General features: G+C 48.1%; 21 non-coding genes and 4 pseudogenes across 21 annotated transcripts; all 25 read left to right on the top strand.

The window, feature by feature from the left end:
* Positions 1-590: 590 nt before the first annotated feature.
* On the top strand, positions 591-754 carry LOC135018713 (U1 spliceosomal RNA). The gene has a single exon (XR_010216355.1). It is a non-coding gene; the product is annotated as a U1 spliceosomal RNA (small nuclear RNA).
* A 152-nt stretch (positions 755-906) lies between these two features.
* On the top strand, positions 907-1069 carry LOC135018651 (U1 spliceosomal RNA). The gene has a single exon (XR_010216306.1). It is a non-coding gene; the product is annotated as a U1 spliceosomal RNA (small nuclear RNA).
* Positions 1070-1740: 671 nt separating this feature from the next.
* LOC135018703 (U1 spliceosomal RNA) lies at positions 1741-1904 on the top strand. The gene has a single exon (XR_010216345.1). It is a non-coding gene; the product is annotated as a U1 spliceosomal RNA (small nuclear RNA).
* A 152-nt stretch (positions 1905-2056) lies between these two features.
* Positions 2057-2219, top strand: LOC135018654 (U1 spliceosomal RNA). Its single transcript, XR_010216309.1, has one exon. It is a non-coding gene; the product is annotated as a U1 spliceosomal RNA (small nuclear RNA).
* Positions 2220-2889: 670 nt separating this feature from the next.
* On the top strand, positions 2890-3053 carry LOC135018724 (U1 spliceosomal RNA). Its single transcript, XR_010216366.1, has one exon. It is a non-coding gene; the product is annotated as a U1 spliceosomal RNA (small nuclear RNA).
* Positions 3054-3205: 152 nt separating this feature from the next.
* On the top strand, positions 3206-3368 carry LOC135018653 (U1 spliceosomal RNA). Its single transcript, XR_010216308.1, has one exon. It is a non-coding gene; the product is annotated as a U1 spliceosomal RNA (small nuclear RNA).
* A 670-nt stretch (positions 3369-4038) lies between these two features.
* On the top strand, positions 4039-4202 carry LOC135018642 (U1 spliceosomal RNA). Its single transcript, XR_010216299.1, has one exon. It is a non-coding gene; the product is annotated as a U1 spliceosomal RNA (small nuclear RNA).
* Positions 4203-4354: 152 nt separating this feature from the next.
* On the top strand, positions 4355-4515 carry LOC135018675 (U1 spliceosomal RNA). Its single transcript, XR_010216322.1, has one exon. It is a non-coding gene; the product is annotated as a U1 spliceosomal RNA (small nuclear RNA).
* A 670-nt stretch (positions 4516-5185) lies between these two features.
* LOC135018718 (U1 spliceosomal RNA) lies at positions 5186-5349 on the top strand. Its single transcript, XR_010216360.1, has one exon. It is a non-coding gene; the product is annotated as a U1 spliceosomal RNA (small nuclear RNA).
* A 152-nt stretch (positions 5350-5501) lies between these two features.
* On the top strand, positions 5502-5664 carry LOC135018650 (U1 spliceosomal RNA). The gene has a single exon (XR_010216305.1). It is a non-coding gene; the product is annotated as a U1 spliceosomal RNA (small nuclear RNA).
* Positions 5665-8290: 2626 nt separating this feature from the next.
* LOC135018695 (U1 spliceosomal RNA) lies at positions 8291-8453 on the top strand. The gene has a single exon (XR_010216337.1). It is a non-coding gene; the product is annotated as a U1 spliceosomal RNA (small nuclear RNA).
* Positions 8454-8605: 152 nt separating this feature from the next.
* On the top strand, positions 8606-8768 carry LOC135018688 (U1 spliceosomal RNA). The gene has a single exon (XR_010216330.1). It is a non-coding gene; the product is annotated as a U1 spliceosomal RNA (small nuclear RNA).
* A 661-nt stretch (positions 8769-9429) lies between these two features.
* Positions 9430-9593, top strand: LOC135018699 (U1 spliceosomal RNA). Its single transcript, XR_010216341.1, has one exon. It is a non-coding gene; the product is annotated as a U1 spliceosomal RNA (small nuclear RNA).
* A 142-nt stretch (positions 9594-9735) lies between these two features.
* Positions 9736-9877, top strand: LOC135018684 (U1 spliceosomal RNA; annotated as a pseudogene).
* Positions 9878-10571: 694 nt separating this feature from the next.
* LOC135018722 (U1 spliceosomal RNA) lies at positions 10572-10735 on the top strand. The gene has a single exon (XR_010216364.1). It is a non-coding gene; the product is annotated as a U1 spliceosomal RNA (small nuclear RNA).
* A 152-nt stretch (positions 10736-10887) lies between these two features.
* LOC135018685 (U1 spliceosomal RNA) lies at positions 10888-11050 on the top strand. Its single transcript, XR_010216327.1, has one exon. It is a non-coding gene; the product is annotated as a U1 spliceosomal RNA (small nuclear RNA).
* A 671-nt stretch (positions 11051-11721) lies between these two features.
* On the top strand, positions 11722-11885 carry LOC135018690 (U1 spliceosomal RNA). The gene has a single exon (XR_010216332.1). It is a non-coding gene; the product is annotated as a U1 spliceosomal RNA (small nuclear RNA).
* A 152-nt stretch (positions 11886-12037) lies between these two features.
* LOC135018664 (U1 spliceosomal RNA) lies at positions 12038-12172 on the top strand (annotated as a pseudogene).
* A 699-nt stretch (positions 12173-12871) lies between these two features.
* On the top strand, positions 12872-13035 carry LOC135018640 (U1 spliceosomal RNA). Its single transcript, XR_010216297.1, has one exon. It is a non-coding gene; the product is annotated as a U1 spliceosomal RNA (small nuclear RNA).
* A 152-nt stretch (positions 13036-13187) lies between these two features.
* On the top strand, positions 13188-13350 carry LOC135018679 (U1 spliceosomal RNA). The gene has a single exon (XR_010216324.1). It is a non-coding gene; the product is annotated as a U1 spliceosomal RNA (small nuclear RNA).
* Positions 13351-14024: 674 nt separating this feature from the next.
* On the top strand, positions 14025-14188 carry LOC135018707 (U1 spliceosomal RNA). The gene has a single exon (XR_010216349.1). It is a non-coding gene; the product is annotated as a U1 spliceosomal RNA (small nuclear RNA).
* Positions 14189-14340: 152 nt separating this feature from the next.
* Positions 14341-14482, top strand: LOC135018662 (U1 spliceosomal RNA; annotated as a pseudogene).
* Positions 14483-15174: 692 nt separating this feature from the next.
* LOC135018705 (U1 spliceosomal RNA) lies at positions 15175-15338 on the top strand. The gene has a single exon (XR_010216347.1). It is a non-coding gene; the product is annotated as a U1 spliceosomal RNA (small nuclear RNA).
* Positions 15339-15490: 152 nt separating this feature from the next.
* Positions 15491-15626, top strand: LOC135018672 (U1 spliceosomal RNA; annotated as a pseudogene).
* Positions 15627-16327: 701 nt separating this feature from the next.
* LOC135018692 (U1 spliceosomal RNA) lies at positions 16328-16491 on the top strand. Its single transcript, XR_010216334.1, has one exon. It is a non-coding gene; the product is annotated as a U1 spliceosomal RNA (small nuclear RNA).
* The last annotated feature ends 116 nt before the right edge of the window (positions 16492-16607 follow it).

The raw sequence follows: 16607 nt of genomic DNA, 5'->3' as shown, positions 1-16607 counted from the left end.
TTGCGCACTATCCTGACTTCTCCCGTCTGCTTACTTTGTGCCTTCCAATGCACAATGCAAACTGCAGGTAGTGCTGCAGGGCCCACACCCTTTTTCTTGCCTTACAGAGCAGCTCTGGAGCTGTTACAGTGCCCAGCTGCTGCAAGAAATCAGCTTGAATGCTTCAGGGGCTGGGGCATAGCCAACATGAGCCCCACACCGAAGGAGGGTGGAGGTGTTTAATGCGAACTAGGGGTCATCCAAGCGCCGCAAAAGGCCGCCATGCCCTGCACGCCCCTTTTCTCTTTTCATATGCAGACGAGGGTTAAAGCCAACTTTGACCCACTGCTTGGATGGCATTACCATATGCAAATCAATCTGCTGCAGGCCTTCCCCCAGGAATGCTTGCACTAGTTGTTGCATTTGGTTTGTTGTTTGGGGGTGCTTCAGTATTAGGCAGCCTTCTGCCCTCCCATGTTCATCTGAAAATATGTGTTCTCCCTGCAGTTGTTGTCCCCAGATGAGAGTTCCCTTGTGCTGCCTCAGTTGAATCTCCTTTACTTGACAGAGATGTGCCTGAGCAGCGGCCCTCTCCAGCCCTATCCCAAATCATACTTATCTTGCATAGGAGATTCCATGGTCATTAAGATTGTTCTCCCAGGGTGAGGTTCATTCATTGCATTCTGGGTATGCTGACCCCTGTGATTTCCCCAAATGTGGGAAACTTGACTGCATGATTTGTAGTAGTGGGGGACTGTGTTTGTGCTTTCCTCTGGTCAGCTCTGGTAAAAGTCAGATTTCTTTGTCTCATTTCTTCCTCTAGTCTTATTCTTCTTTTGAGAGTTCCCTTGTGCTGCCTCAGTTGGATCTCCTTCACTTGACAGGGGGGTGCTTGAGCAGCGATCCTCCCCAGCTCTAGCCCAACTCCTACTTACCTGCCAGGTGAGATACTATGATCATGAAGGTGCTTCTCCCAGGGCAAGGCTCACCCATTGCACTCTGGGTGTGCTGCTCCTGCGATTTCCCCAAATGTGGGACATTTGACTGCATAATTTGTGTTTCCCCTGGTCGGCTCTCGTATAATTCAGATCTCTTCGTCTCAGGTCTCTTTCCAGCCTAGTTTGCTGTCTGTTTCCACTTCTCTTTTCTTGAGCCGCTCCCTTCTATGCCCTTGCGCACTATCCTGACTTCTCCCATCTGCTTACTTTGTGCCTTGCAACGCACAATGCGAACTACAGGTAGTGCTGCAGGGCCCACACCCTTTTACTTGCCTTACAGAGCAGCTCTGGAGCTGTTACAGTGCCCAGCTACTGCAAGAAATCAGCTTGAATGCTTCAAGGGCTGGGGCATAGCCAACATGAGCCCCACACCGAAGGAGGGTGGAGGTGTTTAATGCGAACTAGGGGTCATCCAAGCGCCACAAAAGGCCGCCATGCCCTGCATGCCCCTTTTCTCTTTTCATATGCAGACGAGGGTTGAAGCCAACTTTGACCCACTGCTTGGATGACATCACCATATGCAAATCCATCTGCTGCAGGCCTTCCCCCAGGAATGCTTGCACTAGTTGTTGCATTTGGTTTGTTGTTTGGGGGTGCTTCAGTATTAGGCATCCTTCTGCCCTCCCATGTTCATCTGAAAATATGTGTTCTCCCTGCAGTTGTTGTCCCCAGATGAGAGTTCCCTTGTGCTGCCTCAGTTGAATCTTCTTTACTTGACAGAGATGTGCCTGAGCAGCGGCCCTCCCCAGCCCTATCCCAAATCATACTTATTTTGCATAGGAGATACCACGGTCATGAAGATTGTTCTCCCAGGGTGAGGTTCATTCATTGCATTCTGGGTATGCTGACCCCTGTGATTTCCCCAAATGTGGGAAACTTGACTGTATTATTTGTGGTAGTGGGGGACTGTGTTTGTGCTTTCCTCTGGTCAGCTCTGGTAAAAGTCAGATTTCTTTGTCTCAGATCTTCCTCTAGCCTTGTTCTTCTTTCGAGAGTTCCCTTGTGCTGCCTCAGTTGGATCTCCTTCACTTGACAGGGGGGTGCCCGAGCAGCGACCCTCCCCAGCTCTAGCCCAACTCCTACTTACCTGCCAGGTGAGATACTATGATCATGTAGGTGCTTCTCCCAGGGCAAGGCTCACCCATTGCACTCTGGGTGTGCTGCCCCTGTGATTTCCCCAAATGTGGGAAACTTGACTGCATAATTTGTGTTTCCCCTGGTCGGCTCTCGTATAATTCAGATCTCTTTGTCTCAGGTCTCTCTCCAGCCTAGTTTGCTGTCTGTTTCCACTTCTCTTTTCTTGAGCCGCTCCCTTCTATGCCCTTGCACACTATTCTGACCTCTCCTGTCTGCTTACTTTGTGCCTTCCAACGCACAATGCAAACTACAGGTAGTGCTGCAGGGCCCACACCCTTTTACATGCTTTACAGAGCAGCTCTGGAGCTGTTACAGTGCCCAGCTGCTGCAAGAAATCAGCTTGAATGCTTCAGGGGCTGGGGCATAGCCAACATGAGCCCCACACCGAAGGAGGGTGGAGATGTTTAATGCGAATTAGGGGTCATCCAAGCGCCGCAAAAGGCCGCCATGCCCTGCACATCCCTTTTTTCTTTTCATATGCAGACGAGGGTTGAAGCCAACTTTGACCCACTGCTTGGATGACATCACCATATGCAAATCCATCTGCTGCAGGCCTTCCCCAGGAATGCTTGCACTAGTTGTTGCATTTGGTTTGTTGTTTGGGGGTGCTTCAGTATTAGGCAGCCTTCTGCCCTCCCATGTTCATCTGAAAATATGTGTTCTCCCTGCAGTTGTTGTCCCCAGATGAGAGTTCCCTTGTGCTGCCTCAGTTGAATCTTCTTTACTTGACAGAGATGTGCCTGAGCAGCGGCCCTCCCCAGCCCTATCCCAAATCATACTTATTTTGCATAGGAGATACCATGGTCATGAAGATTGTTCTCCCAGGGTGAGGTTCATTAATTGCATTCTGGGTATGCTGACCCCTGTGATTTCCCCAAATGTGGGAAACTTGACTGTATTATTTGTGGTAGTGGGGGACTGTGTTTGTGCTTTCCTCTGGTCAGCTCTGGTAAAAGTCAGATTTCTTTGTCTCAGATCTTCCTCTAGCCTTGTTCTTCTTTCGAGAGTTCCCTTGTGCTGCCTCAGTTGGATCTCCTTCACTTGACAGGGGGGTGCCCGAGCAGCGACCCTCCCCAGCTCTAGCCCAACTCCTACTTACCTGCCAGGTGAGATACTATGATCATGTAGGTGCTTCTCCCAGGGCAAGGCTCACCCATTGCACTCTGGGTGTGCTGCCCCTGTGATTTCCCCAAATGTGGGAAACTTGACTGCATAATTTGTGTTTCCCCTGGTCGGCTCTCGTATAATTCAGATCTCTTTGTCTCAGGTCTCTCTCCAGCCTAGTTTGCTGTCTGTTTCCACTTCTCTTTTCTTGAGCCGCTCCCTTCTATGCCCTTGCACACTATTCTGACCTCTCCTGTCTGCTTACTTTGTGCCTTCCAACGCACAATGCAAACTACAGGTAGTGCTGCAGGGCCCACACCCTTTTACATGCTTTACAGAGCAGCTCTGGAGCTGTTACAGTGCCCAGCTGCTGCAAGAAATCAGCTTGAATGCTTCAGGGGCTGGGGCATAGCCAACATGAGCCCCACACCGAAGGAGGGTGGAGATGTTTAATGCGAATTAGGGGTCATCCAAGCGCCGCAAAAGGCCGCCATGCCCTGCACATCCCTTTTTTCTTTTCATATGCAGACGAGGGTTGAAGCCAACTTTGACCCACTGCTTGGATGACATCACCATATGCAAATCCATCTGCTGCAGGCCTTCCCCAGGAATGCTTGCACTAGTTGTTGCATTTGGTTTGTTGTTTGGGGGTGCTTCAGTATTAGGCAGCCTTCTGCCCTCCCATGTTCATCTGAAAATATGTGTTCTCCCTGCAGTTGTTGTCCCCAGATGAGAGTTCCCTTGTGCTGCCTCAGTTGAATCGCCTTTACTTGACAGAGATGTGCCTGAGCAGCGGCCCTCCCCAGCTCTATCCCAAATCATACTTATTTTGCATAGGAGATACCATGGTCATGAAGATTATTCTTCCAGGGTGAGGTCCATTCATTGCATTCTGGGTATGCTGACCCCTGTGATTTCCCCAAATGTGGGAAACTGGACAGCATTATTTGTGGTAGTGAGGGACTGTGTTTGTGCTTTCCTCTGGTCAGCTCTGGTAAAAGTCAGATTTCTTTGTCTCAGATCTTCCTCTAGCCTTGTTCTTCTTTCGAGAGTTCCCTTGTGCTGCCTCAGTTGGATCTCCTTCACTTGACAGGGGGGTGCCCGAGCAGCGACCCTCCCCAGCTCTAGCCCAGCTCCTACTTACCTGCCAGGTGAGATACTATGATCATGAAGGTGCTTCTCCCAGGCAAGGCTCACCCATTGCACTCTGGGTGTGCTACTCCTGCGGTTTCCCAAATGTTGGACACTTGACTGCATAATTTGTGTTTCACCTGGTCGGCTCTCGTATAATTCAGATCTCTTTGTCTCAGGTCTCTCTCCAGCCTAGTTTGCAGTCTGTTTCCACTTCTCTTTTCTTGAGTTGCTCCCTTCTATGCCCTTGCGCACTATCATGACTTCTCCCGTCTGCTTACTTTGTGCCTTCCAACGCACAATGCAAACTACAGGTAGTGCTGCAGGGCCCACACCCTTTTTCTTGCCTTACAGAGCAGCTCTGGAGCTGTTACAGTGCCCAGCTGCTGCAAGAAATCAGCTTGAATGCTTCAGGGGCTGGGGCATAGCCATCATGAGCCCCACACCGAAGGAGGGTGGAGGTGTTTAATGCGAACTAGGGGTCATCCAAGCACCGCAAAAGGCCGCCATGCCCTGCATGTCAATTTTCTCTTTTCATATGCAGACGAGGGTTGAAGCCAACTTTGACCCACTGCTTGGATGACATCACCATATGCAAATCCATCTGCTGCAGGCCTTCCCCAGGAATGCTTGTACTAGTTGTTGCATTTGGTATGTTGTTTGGGGGTGCTTCCATATTAGTCAGCGTTCTGCCCTACCATGTTCATCTGAAAATATGTGTACCTCCTGCAGTTGTTGTCCCCAGATGAGAGTTCCCTTGTGCTGCCTCAGTTGAATCTCCTTTACTTGACAAAGATGTGCCTGAGCAGCGGCCCTCTCCAGCCCTATCCCAAATCATACTTATTTTGCATAGGAGATACCATGGTCATGAAGATTGTTCTCCCAGGGTGAGGTTCATTCATTGCATTCTGGGTATGCTGACCCCTGTTATTTCCCCAAATGTGGTAAACTTGACAGCATTATTTGTGGTAGTGGGGGACTGTGTTTGTGCTTTCCTCTGGTCAGCTCTGGTAAAAGTCTGATTTCTTTGTCTCAGATCTTCCTCTAGCCTTGTTCTTCTTTTGAGAGTTCCCTTGTGCTGCCTCAGTTGGATCTCCTTCACTTGACAGGGGGGTGCCCGAGCAGCGACCCTCCCCAGCTCTAGCCCAATTCCTACTTACCTGCTAGGTGAGATACTATGATCATGAAGGTGCTTCTCCCAGGGCAAGGCTCACCCATTGCACTCTGGGTGTGCTGCTCCTGCGATTTCCCCAAATGTGGGAAACTTGACTGCATAATTTGTGTTTCCCCTGGTCGGCTCTCGTATAATTCAGATCTCTTTGTCTCATGTCTCTCTCCAGCCTAGTTTGCTGTCTGTTTACACTTCTCTTTTCTTGAGCCACTCCCTTCTATGCCCTTGCGCACTATCTTGACTTCTCCCGTCTGCTTACTTTGTGCCTTCCAACGCACAATGCGAACTACAGGTAGTGCTGCAGGGCCCACACCCTTTTAGTTGCCTTACTGAGCAGCTCTGGAGCTATTACAGTGCCCAGCTGCAAGTAATCAGCTTGAATGCTTCAGGGGCTGGGGCATAGCCAACATGAGCCCCACACCGAAGTAGGGTGGAGGTGTTTAATGCGAACTAGGGGTCATCCAAGCGCCGCAAAAGGCTGCCATGCCCTGCACGCCCCTTTTCTCTTTTCATATGCAGACGAGGGTTGAAGCCAACTTTGACCCACTGCCTGGATGACATCACCATATGCAAATCCATCTGCTGCAGGCCTTCCCCCAGGAATGCTTGTACTAGTTGTTGCATTTGGTTTGTTGTTTGGGGGTGCTTCAGTATTAGGCAGCCTTCTGCCCTCCCATGTTCATCTGAAAATATGTGTTCTCCCTGCAGTTGTTGTCCCCAGATGAGAGTTCCCTTGTGCTGCCTCAGTTGAATCTCCTTTACTTGACAAGGGCGGCATTTTGGATTTTTTCATTGGGTACCCTTACACCTGATGGTCTGAATGAGAGCATCGAACTGAACAACATTGGCAGTCTCTGAAGATTTTATCTATTGATTTACCTAATATATTATTTATTGAATATCCATTTATTGTATGTTTAATAAATAAACAAAATTATTAGAAGTAGCTATTTTGGAAACAGCTTTCCTCTTAGGATGAAACTGTATAATCCTGTTGTGTGTGTTCCTTTAAAGTTCTTTAGTAAAATCCACTAGTAATGATGAACATCAGATTTCTTCCTCCATCCTCTTTTTAGACTTTCTCTTGGTTCTATATATATATATTTTTTTTTCTATTTTTATTTTTTTTCCCTCATTCTCCCAAAAGGCCCCCCTCCCTCCCCCCCTCCCTGTTTTAAATTTTAAAATCTTTAAATCTTTAAATTTTCGAATCCTTAAATTGTCTGTTTAATATTTATTTTTTCTTCAATTCTTTTTGTTGTTTAAACAGCAATGTAATTATTCCAGGGGTTAAAATAATGAAATATAGAAATAATATTAACAAAAATTAAAGGTAAAAATGAATTGATCGAATGATCCCATTAAAAGTAAATAAATAATATGGATGTTAAGCTGAGCGAGTTGGATTCGAACATGGGACTAGCTGCATAGAGTGCAGGTGATGTTTCCCCTGCGCCACAAGAACTGCTTTAGTAGTGACATGGATTTATGTTACCCTAAAAGGTTTTATATAAGTAAATGGGGATCCTTAGTGCTGAGTCTCTGAATTATGTATATGTGATTATAGATATGAGGTATTGATTGAAAGATTATAGGTTAATCTGTATATAGATTATATATTTTCTGTTATTTTTTAAACCACCTTGTTGCTTATTTTATTATTATTTTTAATCACCATGTTGCTTATTTTTATATTATGAAATGCCTTTATATGTGCAATTGCAATTAGAAAGTTGTTCCATATGTGAGTCATTACATGTATGCATCCAATTAGTACATGTATGTATCCAATCAACTAATTAGTAATGCTATTGGTCCGGTGCATTTTAAAAAGAGCCTGCTAGGCTGCTGATGTATCCTCTGACGAAATCGCTCTTGGATAACAGCGGAGAAACGCGTAAGAAAGGTGATTACCGGACACTCTGATTGCTGAGATATAAGCCCGTTCATGAACGAGCTACATCACGGCAGACGTCTGATGTAAAGGCAGCGGTGAAGGGGAAAAAGCAATTTGAGACCGAGCAAAAGGAGGTCTCTACCCCACGGCAGGGAGAAATATCCCGACCGCGAGTGCCAATAAGATCCAGCCACGGTTAACGGGGGTCGTAGCATACCGCTGTGTTTCACCAACCATCACAGCGCTCTCCCCCTGTTTTCTTTCATTACTCACGTGAGTTACATATGAACTTTAACTGCAGTAAATAAGAGGCGTTGGTTACAACTGTTGCTGTTCATCCACAAGAAGGAATTTAATGTATCAATTACAATTGGAAAGTAACGATTAAATAACAACAGCTGTATCCAGGAGGATTTTTTGGACACTTTAATAAACATTCCGTTTTCATCAAGGGCAATATGAAATAGATCCTGATTACATTTAGATATGGATAGTGGTGCCTATATATGTTGACTCCATTGTATTTTATTGAATGTGGGTTTCTTCTGTCTATATATATTTTTTAAAAATAAAGAGCTTGTATATTTTATTTTTTGCGCTCCCTTGATAACAAGTGTGATTATCTTTAAAATTTGGTTTATTATTGGTAAAACAGTACTACCTATGGGAGCAGCATTTTATAATATATGGTGAAAATTAATAGATGTATAAAGATTAAATAAGCAACAAATTGGTGAAATAGATAAGTTTTGATAGGAGCGCTGGGTTCTATATATATATATATTGACATTTGGTTATATATATGTATAGACCTTATAAATTCTTGACAGAGATGTGCCTGAGCAGCGGCCCTTCCCAGCCCTATCCCAAATCATACTTATTTTGCATAGGAGATACCATGGTCATGAAGATTGTTCTCCCAGGGTGAGGTTCATTCATTGCATTCTGGGTATGCTGACCCCTGTGATTTCCCCAAATGTGGGAACTCGACTGCATTATTTGTGGTAGTGGGGGACTGTGTTTGTGCTTTCCTCTGGTCAGCTCTGGTAAAAGTCAGATTTATTTGTCTCAGATCTTCCTCTAGCCTTGTTCTTCTTTCGAGAGTTTCCATGTGCTGCCTCAGTTGGATCTCCTTCACTTGACAGGGGGGTGCCCGAGCAGCGACCCTCCCCAGCTCTAGCCCAACTCCTACTTACCTGCCAGGTGAGATACTATGATCATGAAGGTGCTTCTCCCAGGGCAAGGCTCACCCATTGCACTCTGGGTGTGCTGCTCATGCGGTTTCCCCAAATGTTGGACACTTGACAGCATAATTTGTGTTTCCCCTGGTCGGCTCTCGTATAATTCAGATCTCTTTGTCTCAGGTCTCTCTCCAGCCTAGTTTGCTGTCTGTTTCCACTTCTCTTTTCTTGAGTTGCTCCCTTCTATGCCCTTGCGCACTATCCTGACTTCTCTCGTCTGCTTACTTTGTGCCTTCCAACGCACAATGCAAACTACAGGTAGTGCTGCAGGGCCCACACCCTTTTACTTGCCTTACAGAGCAGCCCTGGAGCTGTTACAGTGCCCAGCTGCTGCAAGAAATCAGCTTGAATGCTTCAGGGGCTGGGGCATAGCCCCACACCGAAGGAGGGTGGAGGTGTTTAATGCGAACTAGGGGTCATCCAAGCGCCGCAAAAGGCCGCCATGCCCTGCACGCCCCTTTTCTCTTTTCATATGCAGACAAGGGTTGAAGCCAACTTTGACCCACTGCTTCGATGACATCACCATATGCAAATCCATCTGCTGCAGGCCTTCCCCCATGAATGCTTGCACTAGTTGTTGCATTTGGTTTGTTGTTTGGGGGTGCTTCAGTATTAGGCAGCCTTCTGCCCTACCATGTTCATCTGAAAATATGTGTTCTCCCTGCAGTTGTTGTCCCCAGATGAGAGTTCCCTTGTGCTGCCTCAGTTGAATCTCCTTTACTTGACAGAGATGTGCCTGAGCAGCGGCCCTCCCCAGCCCTATCCCAAATCATACTTATTTTGCATAGGAGATACCATGGTCATGAAGATTGTTTTCCCAGGGTGAGGTTCATTCATTGCATTCTGGGTATGCTGACCCCTATGATTTCCCCAAATGTGGGAAACTCGACTGCATTATTTGTGGTAGTGGGGGACTGTGTTTGTTCTTTCCTCTGGTAAAAGTCAGATTTATTTGTCTCAGATCTTCCTCTAGCCTTGTTCTTCTATCGAGAGTTTCCTTGTGCTGCCTCAGTTGGATCTCCTTCACTTGACAGGGGGGTGCCCGAGCAGCGACCCTCCCCAGCTCTATCCCAAATCCTACTTACCTGCGAGGTGAGATACTATGATCATGAAGGTGCTTCTTCCAGGGCAAGTTTCACCCATTGCACTCTGGGTGTGCTGCTCCTGCAATTTCCCCAAATGTGGGAAACTTGACTGCATAATTTGTGTTTCCCCTGGTCAGCTCTCATATAATTCAGATCTCTTTGTCTCAGGTCTCTCTCCAGCCTAGTTTGCTGTCTGTTTCCACTTCTTTTTTCTTGAGCCCCTCCCTTCTATACCCTTGTGCACTATCCTGACTTCTCCTCCCGTCTGCTTACTTAGTGCCTTACAATGAACAATGCAAACGACAGGTAGTGCTGCAGGGCCCACACCCTTTTACTTGCCTTACAGAGCAGCTCTGGAGCTGTTACAGTGCCCAGCTGCTGCAAGAAATCAGCTTGAATGCTTCGGGGCTGGGACATAGCCAACATAAGCCCCACACCGAAGGAGGGTGGAGGTGTTTAATGCGAACTAGGGGTCATCCAAGCGCCGAAAAATGCTGCCATGCCCTGCACGCCCCTTTTCTCTTTTCATATGCAGACGAGGGTTGAAGCCAACTTTGACCCACTGCTTGGATGACATCACCATATGCAAATCCATCTGCTGCAGGCCTTCCCCCAGGAATGCTTGCACTAGTTGTTGCATTTGGTTTGTTGTTTGGGGGTGCTTCAGTATTAGGTAGCCTTCTGCCCTCCCATGTTCATCTGAAAATATGTGTTCTCCCTGCAGTTGTTGTCCCCAGATGAGAGTTCCCTTGTACTGCCTCAGTTGAATCTCCTTTACTTGACAGAGATGTGCCTGAGCAGCGGCCCTCCCCAGCCCTATCCCAAATCATACTTATTTTGCATAGGAGATACCATGGTCATGAAGATTGTTCTCCCAGGGTGGGGTTCATTCATTGCATTCTGGGTATGCTGACCCGTATGATTTCCCCAAATGTGGGAAACTCGACTGCATTATTTGTGGTAGTGGGGGACTGTGTTTGTTCTTTCCTCTGGTCAGCTCTGGTAAAAGTCAGATTTATTTGTCTCAGATCTTCCTCTAGCCTTGTTCTTCTTTCGAGAGATTCCTTGTGCTGCCTCAGTTGGATCTCCTTCACTTGACAGGGGGGTGCCCGAGCAGCGACCCTCCCCAGCTCTAGCCCAACTCCTACTTACCTGCCAGGTGATATACTATGATCATGAAGGTGCTTCTCCCAGGGCAAGGCTCACTCATTGCACTCTGGGTGTGCTGCTCCTGAGATTTTTCCAAATGTGGCAAACTTGACTGCATAATTTGTGTTTCCCCTGGTCGGCTCTCGTATAATTCAGATCTCTTTGTCTCAGGTCTCTCTCCAGCCTAGTTTGCTGTCTGTTTCTACTTCTCTTTTCTTGAGCCGCTCCCTTCTATGCCCTTGCGCACTATCCTGACTTCTCCCGTCTGCTTAATTTGTGCCTTCCAACGCACAATGCGAACTACAGGTAGTGCTGCAGGGCCCACACCCTTTTACTTGCCTTACAGAGCAGCTCTGGAGCTGTTACAGTGCCCAGCTGCTGCAAGAAATCAGCTTGAATGCTTCAGGGGCTGGGGCATAGCCAACATGAGCCCCACACCGAAGGAGGGTGGAGGCGTTTAAGGCGAACTAGGGGTCATCCAAGCGCCGCAAAAGGCCGCCATGCCCTGCACGCCCCTTTTCTCTTTTCATATGCAGACGAGGGTTGAAGCCAACTTTGACTCACTGCTTGGATGACATCACCATATGCAAATCCATCTGCTGCAGGCCTTCCCCCAGGAATGCTTGCACTAGTTGTTGCATTTGGTTTGTTGTTTGGGGGTGCTTCAGTATTAGGCAGCCTTCTGCCCTCCCATGTTCATCTGAAAATTTGTGTTCTCCCTGGAGTTGTTGTCCCCAGATGAGAGTTCCCTTGTGCTGCCTCAGTTGAATCGCATTTACTTGACAGAGATGTGCCTGAGCAGCGGCACTCCCCAGCTCTATCCCAAATCATACTTATTTTGCATAGGAGATACCATGGTCATGAAGATTGTTCTCCCAGGGTGAGGTTTATTCATTGCATTCTGGGTATGCTGACCCCTGTGATTTCCCCAAATGTTGGAAACTCGACTGCATTATTTGTGGTAGTGGGGGACTGTGTTTGTGCTTTCCTCTGGTCAGCTCTGGTAAAAGTCAGATTTCTTTGTCTCAGATCTTCCTCTAGCCTTGTTCTTCTTTCGAGAGTTCCCTTGTGCTGCCTCAGTTGGATCTCCTTCACTTGACAGGGGGGTGCCCGAGCAGCGACCCTCCCCAGCTCTAGCCCAACTCCTACTTACCTGCCAGGTGAGATACTATGATCATGAAGTTGCTTCTCCCAGGGCAAGGATCACCCATTGCACTCTGGGTGTGCTGCTCCTGCGATTTCCCCAAATGTGGGAAACTTGACTGCATAATTTGTGTTTCCCCTAGTCAGCTCTAATATAATTCAGATCTCTTTGTCTCAGGTCTCTCTCCAGCCTAGTTTGCTGTCTGTTTCCACTTCTCTTTTCTTGAGCCGCTCCCTTCTATGCCCTTGCGCACTATCCTGACTTCTCCCGTCTGCTTACTTTGTGCCTTCCAACGCACAATGCGAACTACAGGTAGTGCTGCAGGTCCCACACACTTTTATTTGCCTTACAGAGCAGCTCTGGAGCTGTTACAGTGCCCAGCTGCTGCAAGAAATCAGCTTGAATGCTTCAGGGGCTGGGGCATAGCCAACATGAGCCCCACACCGAAGGAGGGTGGAGGTGTTTAATGCGAACTAGGGGTCATCCAAGCGCCGCAAAAGGCTGCCATGCCCTGCACGCCCCTTTTCTCTTTTCATATGCAGACGAGGGTTGAAGCCAACTTTGACCCACTGCTTGGATGACATCACCATATGCAAATCCATCTGCTGCAGGCCTTCCCCCAGGAATGCTTGCACTAGTTGTTGCATTTTGTTTGTTGTTTGGGAGTGCTTCAGTATTAGGTAGCCTTCTGCCCTCCCATGTTCATCTGAAAATATGTGTTCTCCCTGCAGTTGTTGTCCCCAGATGAGAGTTCTCTTGTGCTGCCTCAGTTGAATCTCCTTTACTTGACAGAGATGTGCCTGAGCAGCGGCCCTCCCCAGCCCTATCCCAAATCATACTTATTTTGCATATGAGATACCATGGTCATGAAGATTGTTCTCCCAGGGTGAGGTTCATTCATTGCATTCTGGGTATGCTGACCCCTGTGATTTCCACAAATGTGGGAAACTCTACTGCATTATTTGTGGTAGTGGGGGACTGTGTTTGTTCTTTCCTCTGGTCAGCTCTGGTAAAAGTCAGATTTCTTTGTCTCAGATCTTCCTCTAGCCTTGTTCTTCTTTCGAGAGTTTCCTTGTGCTGCCTCAGTTGGATCTCCTTCACTTGACAGGGGGGTGCCCGAGCAGCGACCCTCCCCAGCTCTAGCCCAACTCCTACTTACCTGCCAGGTGAGATACCATGATCATGTAGGTGCTTCTCCCAGGGCAAGGATCACCCATTGCACTCTGGGTGTGCTGATCCTGCGATTTCCCCAAATGTGTGAAGCTTGACTGCGTAATTTGTGTTACCCCTGGTCGGCTCTCATATAATTCAGATCTCTTTGTCTCAGGTCTCTCTCCAGCCTAGTTTGCTGTCTGTTTCCACTTCTTTTTTCTTGAGCCCCTCCCTTCTATACCGTTGTGCACTATCCTGACTTCTCCTCCCGTCTGCTTACTTTGTGCCTTCCAACGCACAATGCGAACTACAGGTAGTGCTGCAGGGCCCACACCCTTTTACTTGCCTTACAGAGCAGCTCTGGAGCTGTTACAGTGCCCAGCTGCTGCAAGAAATCGGCTTGAATGCTTCAGGGGCTGGGGCATAGCCAACATGAGCCCCACACCGAAGGAGGGTGGAGGTGTTTAATGCGAACTAGGGGTCATCCAAGCGCCGCAAAAGGCCGCCATGCCCTGCACGCCCCTCTTCTCTATTCATATGCAGATGAGGGTTGAAGCCAACTTTGACCCACTGCTTGGATGACATCACCATATGCAAATCCATCTGCTGCTGGCCTTCCCCCAGGAATGCTTGCACTAGTTGTTGCATTTGGTTTGTTGTTTGGGGGTGCTTCAGTATTAGGCAGCCTTCTGCCCTCCCATGTTCATCTGAAAATATGTGTTCTCCCTGCAGTTGTTGTCCCCAGATGAGAGTTCCCTTGTGCTGCCTCAGTTGAATCTCCTTTACTTGACAGAGATGTGCCTGAGCAGCGGCCCTCCCCAGCTCTATCCCAAATCATACTTATTTTGCATAGGAGATACCATGGTCATGAAGATTGTTCTCCCAGGGTGAGGTTCATTCATTGCATTCTGGGTATGCTGACCCCTGTGATTTCCCCAAATGTGGGAAACTGGACTGCATTATTTGTGGTAGTGAGGGACTGTGTTTGTGCTTTCCTCTGGTCAGCTCTGGTAAAAGTCAGATTTCTTTGTCTCAGATCTTCCTCTAGCCTTATTCTTCTTTCGAGAGTTCCCTTGTGCTGCCTCAGTTGGATCTCCTTCACTTGACAGGGGGGTGCCCGAGCAGCGACCCTCCCCAGCTCTAGCCCAACTCCTACTTACCTGCCAGGTGAGATACTATGATCATGAAGTTGCTTCTCCCAGGGCAAGGATCACCCATTGCACTCTGGGTGTGCTGCTCCTGCGATTTCCCCAAATGTGGGAAACTTGACTGCATAATTTGTGTTTCCCCTGGTCAGCTCTCATATAATTCAGATCTCTTTGTCTCAGGTCTCTCTCCAGCCTAGTTTGCTGTCTGTTTCCACTTCTCTTTTCTTGAGCCGCTCCCTTCTATGCCCTTGCGCACTATCCTGACTTCTCCCGTCTGCTTACTTTGTGCCTTCCAACGCACAATGCGAACTACAGGTAGTGCTGCAGGTCCCACACACTTTTATTTGCCTTACAGAGCAGCTCTGGAGCTGTTACAGTGCCCAGCTGCTGCAAGAAATCAGCTTGAATGCTTCAGGGGCTGGGGCATAGCCAACATGAGCCCCACACCGAAGGAGGGTGGAGGTGTTTAATGCGAACTAGGGGTCATCCAAGCGCCGCAAAAGGCTGCCATGCCCTGCACGCCCCTTTTCTCTTTTCATATGCAGACGAGGGTTGAAGCCAACTTTGACCCACTGCTTGGATGACATCACCATATGCAAATCCATCTGCTGCAGGCCTTCCCCCAGGAATGCTTGCACTAGTTGTTGCATTTTGTTTGTTGTTTGGGGGTGCTTCAGTATTAGGTAGCCTTCTGCCCTCCCATGTTCATCTGAAAATATGTGTTCTCCCTGCAGTTGTTGTCCCCAGATGAGAGTTCCCTTGTGCTGCCTCAGTTGAATCTCCTTTACTTGACAGAGATGTGCCTGAGCAGCGGCCCTCCCCAGCCCTATCCCAAATCATACTTATTTTGCATAGGAGATACCATGGTCATGAAGACTGTTCTCCCAGGGTGAGGTTCATTCATTGCATTCTGGGTATGCTGACCCCTGTGATTTCCACAAATGTGGGAAACTCGACTGCATTATTTGTGGTAGTGGGGGACTGTGTTTGTGCTTTCCTCTGGTCAGCTCTGGTAAAAGTCAGATTTCTTTGTCTCAGATCTTCCTCTAGCCTTGTTCTTCTTTCGAGAGTTCCCTTGTGCTGCCTCAGTTGGATCTCCTTCACTTGACAGGGGGGTGCCCGAGCAGCGACCCTCTCCAGCTCTAGCCCAACTCCTACTTACCTGCCAGGTGAGATACTATGATCATGAAGCTGCTTCTCCCAGGGCAAGGATCACCCATTGCACTCTGGGTGTGCTGCCCCTGTGATTTCCCCAAATGTGGGAAACTTGACTGCATAATTTGTGTTTCCCCTGTTCGGCTCTCATATAATTCAGATCTCTTTGTCTCGGGTCTCTCTCCAGCCTAGTTTGCTGTCTGTTTCCACTTCTTTTTTCTTGAGCCCCTCCCTTCTATACCGTTGTGCACTATCCTGAATTCTCCTCCCGTCTGCTTACTTTGTGCCTTCCAACGCACAATGCGAACTACAGGTAGTGCTGCAGGGCCCACACCCTTTTACTTGCCTTACAGAGCAGCTCTGGAGCTGTTACAGTGCCCAGCTGCTGCAAGAAATCAGCTTGAATGCTTCAGGGGCTGGGGCATGGCCAACATGAGCCCCACACCGAAGGAGGGTGGGGGTGTTTAATGCGAACTAGGGGTCATCCAATCGCCGCAAAAGGCCGCCATGCCCTGCATACCCCTTTTCTCTTTTCATATGCAGATGAGGGTTCCAGCCAACTTTGGCCCACTGCTTGGATGACATCACCGTATGCAAATCCGTCTTCTGCAGACCTTCCCCCAGGAATGCTTGTACTAGTTGTTGCATTTGGTTTGTTGTTTGGGGGTGCATCAGTATTAGGCAGCCTTCTGCCCTCCCATGTTCATCTGAAAATATGTGTTCTCCCTGCAGTTGTTGTCCCCAGATGAGAGTTCCCTTGTGCTGCCTCAGTTGAATCTCCTTTACTTGACAGAGATGTGCCTGAGCAGCGGCCCTCCCCAGCCCTATCCCAAATCATACTTATTTTGCATAGGAGATACCATGGTCATGAAGATTGTTCTCCCAGGGTGAGGTTCATTCATTGCATTCTGGGTATGCTGACCCCTGTGATTTCCCCAATTGTGGGAAACTCGACTGCATTATTTGTGGTAGTGGGGGACTGTGTTTGTGCTTTCCTCTGGTCAGCTCTGGTAAAAGTCAGATTTCTTTGTCTCAGATCTTCCTCTAGCCTTGTTCTTCTTTCGAGAGTTCCCTTGTGCTGCCTCAGTTGGATCTCCTTCACTTGACAGAGGGGTG

Source organism: Pseudophryne corroboree, unplaced genomic scaffold (assembly GCF_028390025.1).
Source record: "Pseudophryne corroboree isolate aPseCor3 unplaced genomic scaffold, aPseCor3.hap2 scaffold_326, whole genome shotgun sequence".
In the NCBI taxonomy this organism is placed as follows: domain Eukaryota; kingdom Metazoa; phylum Chordata; class Amphibia; order Anura; family Myobatrachidae; genus Pseudophryne; species Pseudophryne corroboree.
The sequence above is the reverse complement of the archived record's forward strand: the minus strand, read 5'-3'. Positions and strand labels throughout refer to the sequence as shown.